Here is a 17,904-nt window from a genome sequence, read left to right as displayed (position 1 = left end):
GAACAAGGGGTCATAGAAACAGTGGCAAGTTCCTCCCAGAGAACATAACCAGTGTCAGTTCAGGGAACTTCTACCACTTCAGTGGGTAAAAATGTGGCAGTGCCTGTCCCCCAGAGTATTCCAGCATTACCATGGGAAAGCTCCTGCTGAACAAATTCCATGCCTCACCTCCAAATGGGAATCTTAATGACGGATACCAGAGTCTGCTCCACCATTACCTATGCAGTGAGAGGAGAAAAATGGTCCACGAGGAATCACATCAGGACCTGACGGAGAAGACACTCACTGCTCGAGATCTTGGACTTTGTGAGAGCCTGGGTGGTCTCCCTTGGGAAGAGGGTAAGTATATTTTACATGCAAGAGTCTCTCTTGTATCATTTCTCTTAAGAAATAAATATTCAGTGACCCAGCCTCACCTGTAGGCAGCTGGATTTATGTGAGCACTGTGGCAAATGGAATGATAGAAAAAGTGACGTAAATCTCTCTCAGATTGAGCCACGAAAGTCTCCTATAAGATCTGGAACAATGGGTGTCTGGGTGGCTCAGACAGTTAAGGCTTTGGCTCAGGTCATGATCCCCGAGTCTTGGGATTGTCTCCCACATTGGGCTCCTTGCTCAGCGGTGAGCCTGCTTCTCCCTCTGCCTGCCGCTCCCCTTGTTTGTGCTTTCTCCCCCCCTCTCTCTCTCTGACAAATAAATAAATAAAATCTTTAAATGAAAAAAAATATGCTTGTACATCAGCCAGATTCAGAAATATCTGTCGGATCCCTAAGGGCTTAATACGTGGAGGATCCACATATGGAAGAAGCTTGGTTCCCTAAGAGTTGACATGAAGTAAAGCCCCCATGCACTGGAATGGGTTTGGATAAGTAAACTAGCATTGTGTAGTTACTGCAGTATCTTTGTTGTAGTAACTAACTTTACTCTTGAATTGACTAATTCAATATATGATGGGTTTTGATGTGCATTGCCTCTGCTATCTATAATCTGGAGCACAAAAACTTCAGAAAACTACAAAGCTGTCCAGGTGAAGTCTAAAAATGTACTCAATCCCTAGACAACATGATAGGAAAAATGGATTTAGTTAGCAAACATGTCTGATTTCTCTATTGATTCTGGTCTGTTGGCTGAATGACTATTAGTATTTTACCTTTTTTTTTCAATTGCCTAATCTGCAAAATTGGGAATAATGATATTTCATGGGCTATTTTGAGCATAATTTCTCTAAAAGTAGTTTATCTCTTGGTAACTGTCTATACTAATCATTAATGTGGTAACCACACATAAAGCACTCAACTAACTTTTGGTTGAGGAGATGAATAAATGAATAAACGTTATTACCAAATATAGTCCTTAGTCAACACTGCTAATGTAACATCTTATTAAATACCAAGATACATTCTACCCTTATGAATTCCAGACTCATGTCACTGATTTGATATTGATTTTGGATGTCACTGAAGAAAAGGAAATCAGAGTATAATTGTTATATCCTTTTCTTTTTTTAATTAATCATTAAATTCCCATGTGCCTTATGAGCAGGAAGTACAGTATCTTCTTGAAGTCACTCGCTACCTCTTGCCTAAGTGTTGGAGATCCCAGGAGTTTCATAACAGTTTTCATAACAGAGTTTCTGTGAGAAACTGTGAGAAGCTGAGCAAGGAGCCCGATGTGGGACTCAATCCCAAGACCCGGGGATCATGACCTGAGCCAAAGCCTTAACTGTCTGAGCCACCCAGGCAACTCTGTTATTTCGTAACAGTCACCTTTCAAGCATCAAGCAGAGGTTGAGAACTGACTTCACCCCAATATTGCTATTCCTATTAGTAGCCACAAGAGAGCAGTGTTGACTTGCCGGCTATGAAGCATTTATTTACTCTTGGCAATAACTCCAGGCTTTATAGACTCCCTGGCTGCACAGTTTGATGTCCCACACGGGGCCTCTGAGGTCACAGCTCTCATGCTAACACCCATTGGCTTAGAATATATCTGAAGAACAAGAACATATCTGGATGACTATGTACTATAAGGCTCCCAAACTCCACTTTATTATATGTGGAAAATATAGTTTTGTTCCTTCAACAATATTTAGATCTTTGCTTTGAGCATTGGTCACCAGCATAAACTCCCTTTTTCCTCCAGATAATTTAATTCCAGGAGATTTGCTGCTCTTTCTTGCTACTGGCTCTTCATTTAAATCTGTGCTGGTCCTGAATAGCAGTGTTCAATGATATTCTTCAAAGATACTCTTTTCCAAAAGGCTCTGTGTTCCTCTTGCAAATGTGAGTAATGTGCAAACCAGGGAGTGAGGTGAATGACTATTGGCTGGCCTCTCCCTTCCCCTTCTCATATTTTTAATACACCCCCTTCCAGTACAATTGGACCACAGTCATTCTGTATTAGCAAAGTGACTCCACAGATTTTCACTTAAACTGACAAAATATCTTATTTTTTTTCCAGCTTATTGAGATATAATTGACATACAGGAGGATAGAAGTCTAAGGTGTACAGCATAATGGCTTGACTTATATACATATTGTAAAATGATTACCACAACAAGTTTAGTTAATATCTAGTATCTCATATATACACAAAAAAAGAAGAAAAAAATTTTTTCCATGTGATAAGAACTTTTAGGATCTAGTCTCTTAGCAACTTTCAAATATACCATACAGCAGTGTCAACTACAGTCATCATGTTGTACATTACATCCCCAGTACTTATCTCTTAAAACTGGAGGTTTGGGGCACCTGGGTGGCTCAGTTGGTTAAGCGACTGCCTTCGGCTCAGGTCGTGATCCTGGAGTCCCGAGATCGAGTCCCGCATCGGGCTCCCTGCTCGGCGGGGAGTCTGCTTCTCCCTCTCCCACTCCCCGTTTGTGTTCCCTCTCTCGCTGTGTCTTTTTCTGTCAAATAAATAAAAAATCTTAAAAAAAAAAAAAAAAAACCTGGAGGTTTGTACTTTTAAAATGTCAATTTAAAATGCCTTTAGTTTCTGCTACTTCATTCTATCCATTCAAGACATGTTCAAAGACTGTACTAAGAGGACATTTTTTTGCAATGGGAGCTTCACGGCAAAGGTGTGCTTACCCTTCAAGATCTGGCTCTTTGGGTAATCCTGTCCCTCCATCCCCTTTATCTGTATGAGGACTCACCCCAAATCTGTCTCAGAACCACTGTGTCCAGTTTCTTGAGCCACCTGCACTGGGCTTGACAATTCTGTGAGAAACTGTCATCATCTTAATTTGTCTCCCAAGGACCAAAGTGGAGAGCCAACCTCAAGTACATGTCATGCCTGTTCTTATACTTAGGGCTCTACTACTTGGAACGAAAGATGCACTGTAGACATTACTGGTTAACTCTTAGTCACTTCAATATCATAAGCAAGGGGATGTTTGCTGAGGCCCCTGATGTGCCAGAAGCTGTGCTTGTCACTCTGAGGGATGACAACAGGCATGCTGGCCTCTACATCCCTTACAAATCCCTAACACAAGCTGTAGTTTCTACAACCATGTACTCAGCATCCCTGAGCAAGTTTGAGTCAAACTTCTCATAATTATGGTGGCTGTTTGCACTGATCTAGAGAAGCCTAATGCAGGAATTAAGATCTGAATATGACCAACTAACAGGGATTCCTCTTTGAGTCCCTTATGGATTTGCACCTGGGAGAAGCATAGCAGAGGTGGAGAAAACACTCCTAGAGAGACCAACAGAGTGGACTAAGTGCTGGGCAATATCACCTGACAATATGTATCCTATTCCTATGGATTGCATCCTTTCTGTTAGATGTTTTTGAAACTAATTTTTGTAATCATCCACACAAGGGTCTTATGAAAATTAATGTTATCGTGCACAGATACTGCTATATTGCAAGTGCTCAAAACATTTGAGCTTTTGTTTTCATTGTCATTACCATCACTGTTATCAGTATGTAAGGACATTGAGATTATTTGTATCATTTTTGGTCATCAGTGTTGAAGTTGGCCCTTCTGTCCTCTGATGGACAGGAGGAAGGTGGTGGTGGATAAACTCTTCCAGCAGCCATGAGATGGAGGGGAGCCCTGTGAGAGAATTCTCCTGTGGAAAATGACAAATGCTGAGTTGCACCTGTGGCTCTGGCTTGAGGAAATGAGAGCCAAGCCTGAGGGCAGTAAGAGCCCCTTCTTGTAGGCAAATGGATGTCATTTTCCTTTCCTGCTGTTACTGAGTGTGGCTTTGGAAGAGTCTGCCCTGGAGCCCACACAGTCCTGAGCTGCACTTACTGTGGGGAATCCCTGCAGTGTGATGTGGTCATTCTGTATTCCAGCTCAGAGCTAACTCCAGACTCTTCCATAGCTATGAAAGCTGGCCCTGTGACATTATGTTATGATGCCATGTCTCTTTGCATACCCGCACGGGAGGACCTGAGTCTGTGTCCAGTCCCTGGGAGCCAGTGTGCACTGCAGGGTGCTGCCTCAGTTGTCCCTCATGTGGTCACAAGCCCTCAGACTCAAAACTGACAGGAGCTGCATAGTCATTAACTCTTGTCTTTCAGCCCCAGACCTACCATCCAGATCCGCTTGGGATGCTGGGACTTGGACTCTGGACCTCTTCTTTGTCAGCTGGCTCCCTTTAATTTCCACCCACAGAGAACAGCTGGAAAAGACTGGAAGGCTAAAGCAGGGCAGGGGATACTTGCTTCTTCCTATCCCTGTCTTGTCAGTATCCCTGAGCAATGACTCTTCACCTGGCAGTGGAGTTGATTCTAGTCTCCGGGATTTGTTGGTTGATTGGTTGGGTGTTGTGTTTGAGTTTGATTTGGGTTTGGGTGTGGAACTCCCAGGATCCAATCAGCCTCACTGAACTTCCTCCGAGGTACCAGCAGCAGCAGGATAGAGTCCCACCCTCAGAGATCTTAGTCCCAGCTCTGAAGGCACCTCCTCTGAGCTCCAGGGACAGCAGTACCAGTTGAAGGCAGCACCAGTCCCAGTCCCATAGACCCATCTCCAACCTTCTGCGGTCCAATGACCAAATTCTTCCCAACTGTGATTCTTCCCACAGGTGCGACCTCTGCAATTACTTCAGCAACCCCTGTTTTAGTTTCAAGTTTCCATCATCCATTAAACCATTTGTTTTATATTAATCTCTGAAAATAACCAGTACAATTTCTTTTCTCTTCTCCTGACTAGACTCACTATTATCCAGAAACCTGACCCTTTGCTATGTCTTCTCACCTCCAACTAGAGCTCTTAAGCAAAGTCAACAGATCAAGTAAGACCTGATTTTCAGTTCACTGGATGTGTAGCTTAAACATTTAGGAGAAGTGGCCAAACCACTGCCCCAGTCAGTTTCCCCATTTTCTGAGAAATGGCATCTCTTCTCCCTACCTCTCTCTCAACCTATCCTCATTTCTAAGACTCTTCTCCTGAACACTCTTCTCCTGTAGGCCTGCAGATGCTTTGTCAGGCAGGAGTCTGCCTTCTCTGAGAACCTGCTGGTTCTCAAGGAAGTAGGTATAGGCGGGAAATAGATATCCAGAAAGACAAAACACAAGCAAAGTTGATAGAGGCCTGGTATCCAGCTTCAATTGCACTTGAAGGGGCATTTCTGTAGAAGGAGCCCAGGCTCTGGAGTCTGAATTTCCTTCTCTGCCACTTTCCAGAGAATGTGGTCTTTGGCATTTTCCACTCTTGAAAAACATCTTTTTTTCTACTATGTAAAATGGAAGTAATAACACCTACAGAAATGTTGCAAAAGATTAAATCTACTTAAATAAAGTTGCCTATACTCAAAGCAGTTACTCAAGAAATATGAGTTTCTTCCTCTACCTTCACCCAAACCAGGCGAGGAGAATAAAGGAAGAAATCTGGGTCAATTATGAAGTGAGCTTCAGAGTGTATAATAAATACTCACCAAGATTTTGTCCAATTCACTGCCTAGACAAAATCACTGAGGAGAAGGAAGAAAAGGAATTAGAAATCTACTTTACATATTCACATCCCTCTCCACAGTAATTTCTTAATTCCTTGTTTTATCTCTTTGGTCTGAACCCCATATACAATAGGGTTCAAGGCAGGAGGTATGAGGTGATGAAGGACATTGAGCAAGATGAGGATGTCCATGGGGACCCTCTTTCTGGCCACATTTCTCAACACAACAACCAGAGGATGGTGCTGAAGAACAAATGAGGATGAAGTGAGAGCCACATGTGCTCAGGGCTTTTACAGCAGCCCCCTCAGCCTTGAACCTAAGCACAGCTCTTAGGATGAAGGTGTAAGAGAGGAAGATGAGGATGAAATCTGACCCCAGTAGTCCAACCAGCCACAAATTGGTAGATTCTGTTAAGGGTGAAATTGTCACAGGAGAGCCTGGACATGGACAAGTTGACATAGATGCAGTTCTCAATGACATTTTTCCCACAATAATGGAGCCGGGCAGTGAGAATAGGAATAGGTGCAGTGAGAATGGCATTTTGGGTGACAATGAAGATGCTAGCCTTGGCCACAAATTGGTCAGTGATGATGGATGGGTATCATAGTGGGTGGCAGATGGCCACATAGCGGTCATAGGCCATGACCATGAATGTGCAGGACTCCATAGGGAGGAAACTGTTCATGATGAACATCTGGAGGAAGCAGGCTGAGAAGCTGATGGACCTGAGATCAAACCAGAAGATGGCCAGGACCTTGGGGATGATGGTCAGACAGAGCACGATGTCCAACAGAGAGAGGAGGCTGAGCAGGTAGTACATGGGCTCGTGCAGAGAGACCTCCAGCCAGATGGTGATCAAGAGGGTGGCATTGGCCCCCATGGCCAGGAGGAAGAGGAGGCTGAGGGGCAGGGACAGCCAGTGCTGCCAACTCTGGTAGTTAGGGAAGCAGAAGAGGAGGAATTCAGAGACTGGAGCAGTGGAGTAGTTGCTGGGTAAGGCCATGGAATGAATCTTGAGGCTTCTCTTGACTATTTGTATGGGCAGATACAAGAGGCAATTTTTTTTTTTTTTAGTTCACTTCAAAAGTGTGCTTCTCACTCTTCAGGAAGCTAATGATATATAGGAGACTCATCCCAAAAGGCAAATCCCAGTCAATATCATAAAGACAGACTGGTGAGATTTGACAAATAATGCTATGGTCTATAAAGGAAAAATGAATCCGTGAAAAAACTAAGATTTTAAAGGTGAATAATGCTAGGGGATAACCTCCCAACATTAAAAATGTGCAACAAATTATGTCAGCATGGTACTAGTAAGGAAAATAAAATGTTAATAGTATAAAAAGATAGGCCAGAAACACACCTAGTTTTTATAATCATCCAGTACTAATATGAAGGAGGCATGAGAAGAAGGATCTTTAATAGGTGTTTTTGAGATAATTATTGACATTGATGTGGGTTGGAAAACTTTTAATTAGGTACTCACCTACTATCATATCCAATATAATTTTAGATGAATGATTTTGTTATATCCCTTCCCCAAACTCATGGTATACTAGAAGAAAATGGAATACAAAATTAATTAAATCAGTCATTTGCTAAAACTCCAGTCCTATTTGAATACAACCATTCATTTTCCAGGGCCTGCACCTGGTCATACCAAGTCTTCTTAGAATAAGTCTAAAACTACAGAAATGGCTGCTTTTACTATAAGTTTATAGTTACCAACTTTAAATGAGTCCTCAATGCTGCCTGTCCATCCTACAAAGCTTGCCTGATCAACTTTCCCTTCTTCCAAAGCCTTTTTCAAGCCTTCTTCATTCTTTTCAAACCTTGAACTCCACTTCTCCTCTTGGAAGATGGCATCAAACACTACCTTGCAGAGGAAAGAAGTGTCCAGTGATATTTTCTTCAACTTCCCAAGATAAAACTTACCAACCTACTTGTACATTCTCCCATCCTTTCCTTGTTTCCAACCACTGAAACAGAATCTGCCCATCCTCAAAATGTCAAACCTTCCATCTCCTACACTGAATCGTAGCCCTCCTAGCCTTGCAGTTCCACTATCAATTATTTGTTCTAGTTCCCTAACTTGGAGTCATATTTCCTTCTTCACTGGATCTGCCTTGTCTTTCAAACATTGAAACCTTGGAAAATAGCAACACCGAAAGGGTGAAAAAAGAAAAAAAGAGACATAAATGGAGGGTCTGTAAGAGTATGAAAAAAATCAGAAGACTATGGTGACCTAGGAAAAATTGGGGGGAAAACTTCAAGGAGTATATGGCCAACTTGTCAGTTAAGCAGAAGTTCAATAACATGAGAATATGAATAGCCATTAAATTTTACAGTGACCTGGACAAGAGTAATCCACTGGACTGGTGCCAACAGAAACCAGAACGAGGGTGATGAAGTTAGTAAGGGAGGACATGTAAACAGAGAGTGTTGACTACATAGCTAAAGAGCCTCATTTCAAGTTCATAAGTGAAGAAAAAAGCAAGACAGGAATGAGACATACTGCAGCATGCTTATTTGTTTATGGAAAGGTTAAAATTCAGAAGGAAAGTAAGATAACTGAAGTAGTTAGTTCATTGAGAAAGTTATTATTATTATTATTATTATTATTTTCTCTGTAACACAACACAGATTTTGTACTTCTTTGTCTCCCTCTACCCTCCTGTGAAATATTTGAAGACAGACAAATTACACTTTTCCATTTATACACACCAACATTATCTAACACCCCACAGATTCTTCATAAAAATCTGTTGAAAAGATTTTTGAATTATGGGCCTTGATGTTCTACCTTGATGGAAAATTCCAAGGAGGGAAAGTGAGAGAGGAGAGTTAGCCAGAGTTTCAGTGTGCTGAAGGGGACACTGAGGAAGGGAGAGAAGTCCTGATCCATACTACAGATGGTGGTCACTGAGGGGGCAGGGCAGGATACAAAATGCATATTGGAACTTGGAGGCTTCTTCATGCCACTGTTTACAGGTGCTCCTCAAGAGCCTGCTCCTGTTAGTGGTAAAACCCTGGGCTAGGTCTCTAACTTAAGAAATCTCTTGCCCTTGCCCTAATTAATACAAACACAAAACAACCCTATTGCTCCTAACATGTTTGTTAGAATTTTCTTGAATTTCCTCCAGTCTGGTCATTACGAACTTATCCATACAAAAATCTATCTCCCTGTACCTGTCTTTCCTCTCCTCCTTGACCCTTATCCTCTCTACATCCTATTTTCTCATCCCTATTGAATGACTTTCTTAGCACTTTGTCCTCTTCTAGCATTGTTTGATATAATCTTCATACCTGTTTATGCTTCTTCTCAAAGGTCACTTACTGATCAATTCTCCTATGTCTCTGCTTCTGTTCTTCACATGTTGGTCATTAACTTGTGGAAAAGCCAAACTTCTATTGCCCAAAACTCATCAAGCCCAGGACACTTGTCTCCAGCCACCCAGTGTTACCGCTTCAGCTCAGAGTCTATTCAACTCCATTTCTTCACTGCTTAACATTGGAGAATGGGACAGGGGGAGGGAGTGAGAAATCTGGAATAGGAGAGAAGGAAAAAAGAACAGATTCCTAGATGTCCTGAATGGTAAAAGTACACATAGGAACATAAGTCAGTGATGTGGTACATAGAGTAAACATTGATTTAGGACTCTAAAACTGGATAGACAGTATTAGCTGAAAAATACCAAGTGTCTAGTATGTACCAGGCATTCTTCTAAGTGTTATGTGTGTGTGTGTGTGTGTGTGTGTATACACGTATATAAATTTATTTCATAGACATACAATCTCAAGAGCAAAGTAGTTGAGAATCTTTCTCAGCCCTATTCTGGTTACTTCACCTGGAGTATCCTACCCAATTCAATACATTGTATTAAGTCGTATGAGTTACAAGATGATAAAAGTTACAGGATGATAAAAATCTACAAATTATAGATGTGTGGACTGCCAAAAATAAGAACATTAGTGATAACTTCAAAATATAGGAATGGCTATCTTGAGGGAGAGGGCAAAACTAGGACCATCAGAGAGAAATCAGAGAATGGAGCCTGGTTGAATCTGAAAGAGAGCTTTCTATCAATCTAAAGAAAGTTAGCTCTCTGCAGGTTAAATTGCTCTACTGAGACAAAGTTGGGGGGAAGCTTCTTCATCAACATTTTTTCCTGAATCTCCATGCCAGGTATCTGGTGACATACTAAAGTCAGCATACCTACACCCCCTATCCCATTGTAGAATTTATAGATCTCCTTTTTTTCCTGGTCAGGCAAGATGAAGTCCAATTCTCTGCATGCACTAGGTCTCCTAACCAAGCAAGGAAATGGGATCCTTTTTTAGAAAGGCAGAGGGAAGAAAGAAAACCTAGCATGCTCCTTACAGAGATGCTTAGGATTTCTGGATGCTAATGCATCCAGAGCCATATCTCCCACCACCTCATTGCCTTTTCTTCCTGCTAATTGGAGGTTGCCTATTAGAAAAGACCCCTGCCTGCCTTGTCACTCTTCCCATCTAGAGCCAATTCAGTCTGTGCTACCTACCCTCCCTTGACTCTGGAACTTACAGAAGATGTCAAAGGATGAGTCCTTTATGATGTATCAGCTGTATTGGTAACCATGCTGGGACTTAGATGAATAAATATGAAGAGTTTTATGAGCTCCTATTCCTCTCCTACCCCCCCCCCCCCCATTTATGGACCCAGATGGGAAAAGGTGGCTTGGGAAACAGACTTAGGGGATGAAGAGCTGAGTCCTTTGGGAACTGTCTTATGGTGCTCCTGCAGGTAGGGAGTTGGGATTAAAGAATGGAGTGGTTTGAAGTTAAGGTAAGAAATAGCCCAGAAGCCAGAAGTCAATGATCTGGTGCACAAACCTGATATGCAAACATGGTCAAATGTGTAGGAAAAGAGACTATAGAGCAACCTCCTTTATTATAATAGTAATCCTAAAGTTTTGAGGGACCTTTCTGAGAGACCTAAACTACTTAAGTTCTTTTACATTTTTTCTCATTGAATCATCTCCCTTAGATATGAATGGGCAACTCTTTTAAGTAGGAACTATTATCCCCACTCTATAGGGGATAAATAGAAAGATAAAGCCTTGCCCCAAATTCACCACAATTAACCTACATTCATAGCCATATCAATCTGATTCCAATGTCTGTGTTCTAAATGACCCTTCTCTTTACTGATGAATGTGACCATAGTTATTGATATCCTAAACAAAATCCTAGCAAGTCGAGTTTAGCAAACTGTTAACATTTTTTAATATATTTATCTTTTGAAGAATGCAAAGAGGGTTCAATATAAGGAAATCTGTCACCTAACACATCAAAGTTATGGATAAGGTCGTGGGAATAAAACCATTCCAATCACAAACGGATTTGAATACTAGCCCTGGCATTTGCTATTTTTTTTTTAAAGATTTTATTTATTTATTTGAGAGAGAGAATGAGAGAGAGAGAGCACATGAGAGGGGGGAGAGTCAGAGGGAGAAGCAGACTCCCCGCTGAGCAGGGAGCCCGATGCGGGACTCGATCCCGGGACTCCAGGATCATGACCTGAGCCGATGGCAGTCGCTTAACCAACTGAGCCACCCAGGCGCCCCTGGCATTTGCTATTTGTGTGACCCATCCATTAAACAAATACTAACTACCACCGTATGCCCCACAAACTGTATTAGGCACTGTATACAATGATGAATAAGGCAAACATGGTTCCTATCTCACCAAGAGCTCACTCTAATTATGTGGTTGTTGAAAGAAAATAGGCATCTCTAAATGTACTTATTTGAATAATTTCTAAGATATATTATTTAGCAAAGAAGCAAGAGGCAAAAACAGTGCATAGAATGCTACACAACATTATTTTAATGCTATAAAAAGAATAAATATAAATAAGTGTATATATAAATACATACATTATCATCTATATTCTTATATATAATCAAATTACCTCTGGAAGGATATACAAGAAACTTATAAGAGTAGTTGCTTCTGGGAAAGAAAATTCTGTGCTTGGCAGATAGAATAGAATGGTATCTTAGAGATTGCTGGTTGTGTACCCAGTGCCCCATTCTTCCTTATTAACAAAAACCATAATTTTATTTGGGTACCCATCTATACTGCCAAAATACTATTCTTCTCAGATTCTGAATGTCATTTGGTGGGGTTTCCAAGAAGACTCTAACGTGAACTAACTCAGTTGAGAAATGAAGGTCATTAGCCCTCACTCCTTTCTCATGGAACAGACACAGGATTGACACCTGAATTTCTAGCTAAAAGCATCAGCAACTTTGAGGACAGAAGTCAGTTTTTAAGTATGATAAAGAATATAGAAACTGGTGAAGCTCTGGTTTCAGCCCTGGATGTCCACCTCTGAAACCCTTCTACATGAAAGGAAAAGAATTCTCTAATTTGTTGGTCACCATATTTGGAGTTTCTATTATATGCAATCAGACATACACTAACTGAAACAAAGAATGAATTACTTTTACTGAATACCTTTTTTAATTTTCAAAATTTTGAACCATGTACATAAGTTACTTTTTTTTTAATTTAAATTCAATTAGCCAAGGTATAGTACATCATTGATTTTTGATATAATGTTCAGTAATTCATCAGTACTTTTTAATTAAATATTTTTAAAAGGTATTCTTTTGGTAATACAGATAAAAATATAAAACAAATAAGTGTTAAAAGTTTTGGTAATTATACAAAAGAAAATATACAAAATCCTCTCATGTACCATCATGGAGCATTACTATGGGAGCATTAGGTTAGGTAAGGCAGATCAAAAAGGTCTTAACAAAGAGAGGTATGAATAGGAAGGAAAACAAGGGTAGAAGCAGAAAAGGCAGGAGAAGACTATTATCTGGTCCAGGCAAGCGATGGTGGTGGCATGGACCAGATTGGTGGTAGAGGAAATGACTCTGAATAAACAAATTTTGGAAGAATAGTCAAGTCAATATAATGATGAATTACAAATGAGAAATGAGGTATTCAATGTAGAAATCAAATATGAATCAGGATTCTTTCTTAGACAACTTGGTGGATATGGGCTCATTTACTGTAATGACATCACACATTAAGATTTCTGGGTATTGTTGAGTGTACATCTGAAGTTTGTAATAATAAATTTAATGTGGGTTCCTGGATGGAGTTTGCCTTCAGCTCAGGTCATGATCCCAGAGTCCTGAGGTGGAGCCCTGTGTAAGGTTCCCTGCTCAGTGGGGAGTCTGCTTCTCCCTCTCCCTCTGCCCCTCCCCCCTGCTCATGCTCTCTCTCTGTCTCTCTCTTTCTCAAATAAATAAATAAAATCTTTAATTAATTAATTTAATATGAAATCAGTATGTTTATTTATGGGATTTTTTCCTAGCAAATTTCAATCTTTCACAGAGGAGATAGATATTTAGATTTAAACAGAGTTTGGGTTTTTTCAAGCAACGAAATGGAGGGAGAGAACAAAAGAGGTTAGATTATTTCCAAAAATATAATTAAATTATGGGTTATAGAATCTAAGGCTATACAAAAAATAAAATCAGACAAGAAAGGAATGAATGACAGTATAAAGAGGATTCCACCAATGGCTTGTGACACTAGATATTCAACAATTGTAACTTACTAAGGATAGCTGAAAATTTGAGCCTGACGGTCAAAGGTGATAGAAAGCAGATGTTTCAAGTCTATATGTTAGAGGTAGATCAACCACAAAAATGAAATAAGTCAAAATTGGAGGTGTAAACAAAAAAGTTTAAGTTTTGAGTACAGGCTGATCTAAGTACTCAAATATTTCATTTTCCCAGCAATAAGACTCCACTGAAAAATAAATGCATATACATAAAGCAATTAACAATTATAGGAGAAGATACATACAGTATAGTTACTTAAAAATACATCTGAGAGGAGTTTAGGAAAGGCTTAGACTTCAAGCAAAGAATATGTTCAAGAGAGAAATAATTTGAGATGTGAATTTTTAGCCCATAGTATCTCCCACTGATTTTAGACAAGTTAGGCAATAAATCATTTATTTAATTTTCTTGTTGTCTCATCTGAGACACCTGTAAACATAATTCACCTGGCAGCTACCTTACATTAGAAAATGGGCAGAAACTTATCTCCTGCTGCCCTTTATAAATTTGTTTGGGATCGGTGTAATTGTAGCAGTCTGGAGCTTCCTGCTGCTTTATATTGCACAGGAGGATTGAGCCCATCTGAAATAGATACAATGAGAACAGATAGCCACTCAGCTGGCAAGCAGGGCATGAGCTGTTTCTGCTGGGAATCCACTAACACAGCTCTATTCACTTGCGCTGGGAAGTACACACCCGGAACACAACAGGGCCGTGCAAAGATAACACCAGAACAGACTGATGGCCAAAACTGAAATTCAAAAGAGATGCTACAATCAAGCCAATAAAAAGTGAAAGAGCTGCTTTGTAGTTCCCACTTCTCCCACACTTATTTTTTACTGTTTCTCCACAAGTTCCTAACTAGTGACCTTTAAATGCATCCCCCTTAGTTCACTGACTTCTTACTTTTGTTTTCTACTTATGTAAACTGGTAGTTTTTCTCCCCAGTCTGATACTCATCCTTTGAATTCTCACTCTGAAGAATACAGCCCACCAATGGCAGTTTTTAATCTCCTCTGATAATACACTAGCATTCTAACATTCAAATTATATAATATTGAGTATCATTTAAAGTCCAGCAAAATGTCACCCACCAGAAATAACTATATAAGCAATCTGTTGTGTATTTTTCACCTATGTTTTTCTACGTGTATATTAAAGTTATATACATGTAAATGATATTATATCATATCAATTTAACTTAAATACATGAGCCTGTTAAAAACTCTTTATTGGGGCGCCTGGGTGGCTCAGATGGTTAAGCGTCTGCCTTCAGCTCGGGTCATGATCCCAGGGTCCTGGGATCGAGCCCCACATGGGGCTCCTGGCTCAGCCGGGAGTCTGCCTCTCCCTCTCCCTCTGCCTCTCCCACTGCTCATGCTCTCTCTCTCTCTCTGTATCTCTGTGTCTCAAATGAATAAATAAAATCTTTAAAAAAAAAAACAACAACTCTTTATTATATCCCATGCTGTTGCACTGGGCACAACCATTAGATATACAATGAGTTTGTAGTATGTTTTATTATCTGGTAAGGTGTGACAAATCTTTTTAAAAACTCTCTCCATTTGGTGAAACTTTTACCTTACATATACACTTTACATTTTAGAATAACTGCACCAAACGTCCTCTGAAAATCTTTGCTGGAATGTTTCTTGAAATTGCATTGACTTTACGAATTAATTTGAGGAGAACAGACATCTTTAAAATGCTCATGTGTCCTTTCCATGTACATGGTTTATCTCTACATTTAATCAGGTCTTCATTTAAATACTTTTAAGCATAATTTTAAAAGAGAATCCTTAAAGGTCTTGTGTATTTATTATGATGCCAATTTCTACATATTAATAAGTTTTCTATTACTGTAAGTGGTATGTTAACTTCTATTATTTTTAGATGATTTTTGTTGGTATAAAGAAAACTATTGATTTTTTGAAGTTTATTATATCTGAGCAACTAACTGAACATTAACAGCAAGTTAATTATGTTTGGCTCTAGGGAACCCAGTCGCTGTCTTTACTCTGAAGAAGAGAACCTTATGCCAATATTCCTTGAATCACCAAAGACAAAATCCACACAAGTATCAGCATGAAAATACAGTCATCTTTCTCTCCCTCCCACACAACCAACTTGATGAGGGAGCAGAAGGGCTAGCTAAAGACGAAGCATAAACTGACACCCTGCAATCTCCCCCTCTACTGCCACTCCTGGGTGGGATGTGTGACATTCTTCCAGGAATCTCCCAACTATCTTAATGTTAAAACCTTGCTAGAGGGGAAAACAACCTTAACTTGACAATGGCAAGGCCTCTGGTATCTTGTAAGTCCTCTTTAGCATTATCTTATAGGTCCTCTTTAGCATATGAAAGCTCTTTTGAAACCTCCCTTTTCCTTACTTCCCCCAACACCTGTGTATATAATCAGCCACTCCTCAAAATCCTGGTGCTGCAACTCTTTCTGCCCACGGGTCCTGTCCCCGTGATTTAATAAAACCACCATTTTGCACCAAAGACGCCTCAAGAATGCTTTCTTGGTTGTAGGCTCTGGACCTCACCCCACCAAACCTCACCTATATTCCAAAACCACATCAAACTGATAATCAAGTTCTTCTCATTGTTTAAAGACATTCCTCTAAGATACTTTTAACCACTCTTTCATACCCTTTACACTTAAAGGAATCAAGCAGCTCTCCAACTCTCCACCTTTCATCAAGTTTTTTTTTTAAATATTCTAATGCCATATAGTATATACCTTTATATCCAATATTTGCAATTTACCAGTCAAGAGATATTACAAAAACAAAGAAGATCATATTTGTTGAAAACAAGAAATTAGTACTCTCCACATTTCAAATGCCTTTATTTTTTTTTAAGATTTTTCTTTTTTTTATTCATGAGAGACAGAGAGAGAGAAAGGCAGAGGGAGAAGCAGGCTCCCCAAGGAGCAGGGAGCCCCATGTGGGACTCGATCCCAGGACCCCAGGATCATGACCTGAGCCGAAGGCAGACGCTTAACCATCTGAACCACCCAGGCACCCTCAAATAATTTTTAAAAATTTGGAATCTACTGGGGCGCCTGGGTGGCTCAGTTGTTAAGCATCTGCCTTCAGCTCAGGTCATGATCCCAGGGTCCTGGGATCAAGCCCCACATCGGGCTCCCTGCTCTGCGGGGAAGCCTGCTTCTCCCTCTCCCACTCCCCCTGCTTGTGTTCCCTCTCTTGCTGTCTCTCTCTCTGTCAAATAAATAAATAAAATCTTTAAAAAAAAAAAAAATTTTGGAATCTACTCACCAGAATCAGTGTTTAAGGATCTCTTAAGGGAGTGGCTCTTGCTTTCACTGTATAGAATTTTGCAAATAAAAATTATATCTGACCATTGAGTAATGTTATTTGATGAGCCTGAACCCTAAATTCTCTATACCCACGTAAATAATGACATCACTCCCTACCAGCTACAATAATATATATATTTCCTCACCCATTGTTACCAGATTGTGACTTCCAGAATTTTAACAATATGCTATACTTATATTCCTCTCGTTTAAGGTTTTTGGGTGCAGCTCCAGACCACATGGGACATAGTCTTCAGTAAGCAGGATGTCCCCTATACTACCACATCAGTTTTACCATTTCTTGCATTCTGGTCTTCTCATTCCCACTTCTACCTCCACTTGGGTCCTCAGTGTCCTGGCCTTTCCACAAAGAGTTTGAAGGTGTGTGAGGATTCTGCTGGACATAAACTGGTATTATTATGAAAATTATGCTTTTATAATAGAATCTTGAACAGTCATGATCAAAAAAACATGGTAACTTTTCTGAGCTATGTGCCTCTGCTTAGTTCTTCCTGAATCTGAGGGGAACGGTCTATTGGCAACAGCAGGTTCAGAAAAATGACACAGAGGAACACCTGGGTGCTCCTGTCAGTTAAGCGTCCAACTCTTGATTTCAGCTCAGGTCATGATCTCAGGGTTGTGAGATCAAGCCTCACATCAGGCTCCATGCTGGGCATGGAACCTGCTTAAGATTCTCTCCCTCCCTCTCCCTCTGCCCCTCCCCACCCTTTCCCTCTGTACAAAAAAAAGAAAAAGAAAAAACAAAAATGACACAGAGATCATGGCCTGAACAGCAGAGCTAGAGCTTCAATTGTACCTGAGAAAGGAGTGCTGTGTCACGAAAAGTTTCTGGAGTCGGATAACCTGTACTTGAATTGATGCCCCACCACTCACCAAGTGTGACCTTTGTCAATATTTCTCCATAAATTTTTTTTTTTAAGATTGTATTTATTTGCAAGAGAGAGGATGAGAGACAGAGAGCATGAGAGGGAGGAGGGTCAGAGGGAGAAGCAAACTCCCTGCCGAGCAGGGAGCCCGATG

General features: G+C 40.4%; 1 pseudogene; it reads right to left on the bottom strand.

Annotated features, from left to right (window-relative positions):
- Positions 1 to 5,971: 5,971 nt before the first annotated feature.
- LOC118003979 lies at positions 5,972 to 6,912 on the bottom strand (annotated as a pseudogene).
- Positions 6,913 to 17,904: the final 10,992 nt, after the last annotated feature.

The sequence above is a fragment of the Mirounga leonina genome, unplaced genomic scaffold (assembly GCF_011800145.1).
Source record: "Mirounga leonina isolate KUSES-001 unplaced genomic scaffold, KU_Mleo_1.0 Mir_92, whole genome shotgun sequence".
Classification (NCBI taxonomy): Eukaryota; Metazoa; Chordata; class Mammalia; order Carnivora; family Phocidae; genus Mirounga; species Mirounga leonina.
Note: the sequence above shows the minus strand (reverse complement) of the source record. Positions and strands in the feature narration are given on the sequence as shown.